The sequence below is a fragment of the Triturus cristatus genome, chromosome 6 (assembly GCF_964204655.1).
Source record: "Triturus cristatus chromosome 6, aTriCri1.1, whole genome shotgun sequence".
Lineage (NCBI taxonomy): Eukaryota > Metazoa > Chordata > Amphibia > Caudata > Salamandridae > Triturus > Triturus cristatus.
In genome coordinates, this window is record NC_140589.1 from 434,033,047 (window position 1) to 434,037,610 (window position 4,564).

At 49.4% G+C, this 4,564-nt stretch overlaps 1 non-coding gene across 1 annotated transcript; it reads left to right on the plus strand.

Moving 5' to 3' along the window:
* Positions 1 to 1,530: 1,530 nt before the first annotated feature.
* On the plus strand, positions 1,531 to 1,637 carry LOC146817269 (U6 spliceosomal RNA). The gene has a single exon (XR_014964553.1). It is a non-coding gene; the product is annotated as a U6 spliceosomal RNA (small nuclear RNA).
* The last annotated feature ends 2,927 nt before the right edge of the window (positions 1,638 to 4,564 follow it).

The window sequence follows — 4,564 nt, forward strand, 5'->3', positions numbered from 1 at the left end:
ACACTGACAAAATTAAAAGGTTATTCCTATGGCCCCGTTGTTTATCTTCAGTGCACAGGCACTGCTGGAACTAGCGATGGAACTGAAAATTATTTCTATAACTTACGTCCAACACTTGCATGTCTGGTACCACACACGCAGTCATGTGCGATCTGAGGTCACACCCAAAGCGTGTCTTCCTCATTAATTTTCTTCTAAATTGGAACCCGTTTCGGTTAAAATCCTCAATTTCCTACTGTTGGGACCCAGTCATGTGTGTTTTCAAAATGTTTGCTTTTTCCCGCCTACAACTTCTGTAAGCAGTGCTCCGCTTTTAAACAATGTGTTCTGAGTCACCAACTGTTTGAAATCGCTTACTGGAGAGTAGTCTCAATCTGCAAACCTGTGCTCAATGTGCTACCATTGGCACAAGGCCCCTTTGGCACTGCCTTGTATGCATGCAAATCAACGGAGGCCTTTCTCATAGGAGACCTTATATTTCATTACTAAATAGACCAGTCAAGAGGTAGGCATAAGGGCTCAGAAAATCAGTTGTGTGCCTGTGTACCTCTCAGTCACTCGCAGAAAGGCACTGCATTCAAAGACCATCCCATTCATGTTTTGAATTCACCATTACCTCATCGTCGCTTCCCTTCCTTACAACATTGAGGCAATCCTGCCTCACCAGACACCCATACCATGTGATTTTTCCATGTAATTAAAAGGCCCTTCCCCCTCCAATCCTTCTGTTTTTTGTTTTGTCTTACTGGACTGCACAATACCACACCAGCCATGTGCAGTTCTGCGTCAGTTTTCTTCGTTGTTCATGGAGTTTTTGTTTTAATGCTGGTCGGGCACTTCGGTCCCTGTCCAATCAGCTAGACAGCCATGCTGCACTGCTGCAGAGAATGCCGCGGTGCAGTTCTCGTGGCATGTGCGATGCATTCCGGTGAGACGGTGTTTACCACCTTGTGGTGGAGGGGCTGGCCTTCCGGGTGCATCCCTTTTGGACTTCCTGGATCCTCTTGGCCTGCGATGTGGCCATAATGAGGAGTGCTGCCATGTTGCGTATACAGACGGATTGAGGACGTTTTTTGGAACCAGCGGAGAGTGTGGTGACTGCCTGAGGTAGGTGTTGTTTGCCTGGGTTTTTTTCTGCATCTGAACCTCCTTCCTTCACCTTTATTGTGCTTCCGGTCCGGGGTCTGCTGTTCTTGCCTCTGGCCGGCTGTGGCGGCAGGCTGTACTGGTGTTTCTGAATGGCGTCTCTGGTGCTCCCCGTTGGGTGCTGATTTTGTTCACTTGCGTCATTCCTATTGCAGGCTTCAGGGCTTCCGAGAGCTGCAGCCTGCTAGGGTGAGTGCTGTTAGTTCCCCCAGGGCCCACATGGTGTTCTGGCATCTGTTTGCGGTGCGGGTGTTCAGCCGTGGTGCCCGGCCGGGCGTCTGCAGTGCCGTCCTCTGGACGGTTTGGGCGTGTCTGAGTTGCCGGAGTTAGTGTCTCCTCGGCACCCAGCTGATCGGCCTGCGATGCTCTCTATGTAGGCTAGTGGTGCTCGCTTTGGCGGCACATGTACTATATTTGTGACAATAAGGAGATACTTAGCATGGCCCCTACGCAAGGATGACATACAAATTCGTGAAACGTTCCATAATGCAGGATTCCTGCTTGTGGCTTCTTGTCTGGGAGCGCAGACTGACCGGTTGCTTTTTGCTGTTTCTCTTTTGTTGTGAGGAGCGACACGTATAGTCAGGCCATAGATTGTGATTTCATTTTTTTGCGCCCGTAGGCACCAGTTGGCTAGTTATTGCTGGATTGCTTGATGTTGCCAGTGTTCCTTCGTCTTGTTTCCTGTCACGTCGACAGCTTCGCAGCTCTGGATGGTCATAGCCCGGGGCTTCTCCGTTGCTTGTGCTTTTTTTGGGCAGTGCAAGCAGGGGTATTGCTATATTTCCTGTGTCTACGTTAGGCGTATTGCACCTCTGTGGTCCTGGCATCAGTTTGTCGCTGACTGGTTGTTCAGCGTGCATGGCAGCAGCCTGTATGTGGACTAGGTGTTGTTTTTGGTATTTTACTTCACTTCACCTAGGAGATTACGGCGGTTCTGTCCTTCTTGCTCTTTGACGTTTCTCTTGTTGGATTTTGGATTGGCCTTCTTGCGACTCCTATGTTGGATTGTGTCTCCTGGTTTTTCCAGCTGGTGAACAGGACGTTTGTTCAGTTACAGCTCAAGTTTGAGGCTTTGCTCTTGTTTGTTGCTGGTGACTTGGGGATGGGAGGGGGGCGCTATGCTATTTCCATGGCTTTTCTCCTATTTGTGCCCACATTTACTCTGTGATTCTGGTCATGCCTGTTGGATGTTAGCCGGGTGTCTTCATTCGCCATTGTTTCTGTGTTGGGTGTTGATAGTGTTCCTTTGGGACTAGTTTGAGTCCCTTCTGGCCTAGTGGGTTAGGTCTTGGATTGTCGCTCTGATGGTTTATGGTTAGAGTCCTGCTTTCTCAGTGGTTTTGACGTTAGACGCTATTCCCAGGGGTTATGGTGGTTGTAGGTTTGTATCTACCTGCGCTGAGGGCTCTTTGGCCCCGTTTTTGTTGTTCATGAGCTTCTCTTATACCCTACTACTTTATGCTGTTGTTTCTTGGCTACATGTTTCCTGTGCTTTGTGGCCTCCTTTGGTTCGGATTGCATTTGAGTGCTTTCAGCTGGTTTTGGTTCTGCAGAGCCTCAACTGCTTGGTGGTGTCCTTGCCTTTCAGGTTGCACGAGTGCTGCAGTTTTTATCAGTTTTCACCGGGGCCTTGGTGGGGGTTAATATGCCCTGCTGTGCTGCCCACCCTATCAATCTTTGGTGCATTGCTCCCTGTCCTTTTGGGATGTGGGCTCTGGTGTCCAGATGTGCTGCTCTGTCTGCCTTAACAGTCTCAGGGGCCTTCCTTCCAGGTGTTTAGAGGTATTGGCTTCTCGTCTTGGGGCTGCTTTGGGACTGCATTGTGGTCTCAGTGGACACGTGTTGCTGGGAGTATTCATGGCTGAATGTGTTCTTCTGGCTCATGTGTTCTTGGTGTCCCCGGTTCTGGGCATTTTTTGCATTTTCAGACTCATGGCTGTTTCAGTTGCATCAGAGACCTGTTTTCGCCACCTGTTCGGGCGGTGTCTCTCTGGTTGGTGGTGCAGGCATTCTGGCTGCCCTGTGTCCTTGGTACCCCGTGGTTTTGTGGCACCTCACTGTCCTCATACGAGTCTTTCTGACTCTCTGGGTTCCTTTTGCACAGGATTGGTCTTGCCTTCTGCCTGTGGCCAGGGGGGTCTGGAGGGGGCTGGGCTGCCTTCCTTCTTCCTTGAAAGATGAGGGGGTGGTGGGATGCCAGGGCTGGGTCTTGTTCCCTCTAGTCCCCGTGTTACTCACTTCAGGTTGCTTGCATGTGTGGTTGGGGTCCTGGTGGGGGAAGGAGGGTCTCCGTATCTTTGGCCCGGGAGTTGTCAGCTGGAGGTCATTTGTCTGGCCCTCCTTCACTTTTCTTCTTTTGAGTTGGCATTCTGACTCTGGCAGCGATCGGGGGATGGCAAGACTCCTCTGCTTGCCAGTTGTGGCTCTCGTTGTAAGGGCTTGGCTTGCGGCATAAAGGAATGCCGGCTGGTTTGGGTCCAACTCTCCACATTTCTGAACGCTCATCTACTGATGGATCTTTTTTGCGGTCTTGGCGTTCCTTTGGCTGGTGTTGTCAAGGTGTCAGTTTGGACCCCTCTTCTGCATTCTTTGATGGGATGGTTTTTCTGCGAGACGGTGCTTCCTTGGGGGTTGAAAGTTGCCACCTTTTAGGCTTCAGTGGGCTTCTGTTGAGGCTTTTAGAGGTTCTTAGTGCACTCTGTCAGATGTCGAGTTTGTTGACTGTTCTTCCTTCTCCTGGGATGCTTTCCCTTCTTGGGATCTGTCTTTGGGTTTGGAGGCATTGATGGATCCTCTCTTTGAGCCCCTTGTCTCTATTGTTATCAAGATGTTGTCCTTTCAGTGTACTTTTTATTGGCTGTTTCGGCGTTTGTGAGCTGGGAGCTTTTTCTTTCAAGCCTCATTTTGGGTTTTTGATGCTGGAATGTTTTGTGGTCTCTTCTCTCTTTTCGTCCTGAGGTTGATTCCCAGTTTCTTAAGGACCAGGAGTTGTTTTGCCCTACTTTTTTCAAGTCTCCATCTTCTGGGAATAGGATGCAGATGCCTAGGATCAACTAACCTTTGCCTTGCCTCAGTCCCCAGAATTAAACGGGCGAGATGGGGCCTTCGCTCCTTTTCTTATAATTTCGCTAAACTATGGAATGCTCTTCCTCCCTATCTCTGCTCAGAGTCCAATCATTTTACTTTTCGGAAGTGCCTTAAAACCTGGCTTTTCCAAAACCCCACTCATTAGCCATAAGCTTGCCAGTCTGTTGTCGCTGCTAGCGCTGGGATGCCTTCGGGTATCTGCGTTTTACAAATATTTCTATTAATAATAATAATTGTCTGGTTGTCAGGAGGTCTCTTCTTATTTCCTTGTTTAGGACAGCTCTTTCATGCTTTAAGTTCCCTGTTTGTGATTTTTGGCCCTGTGTCT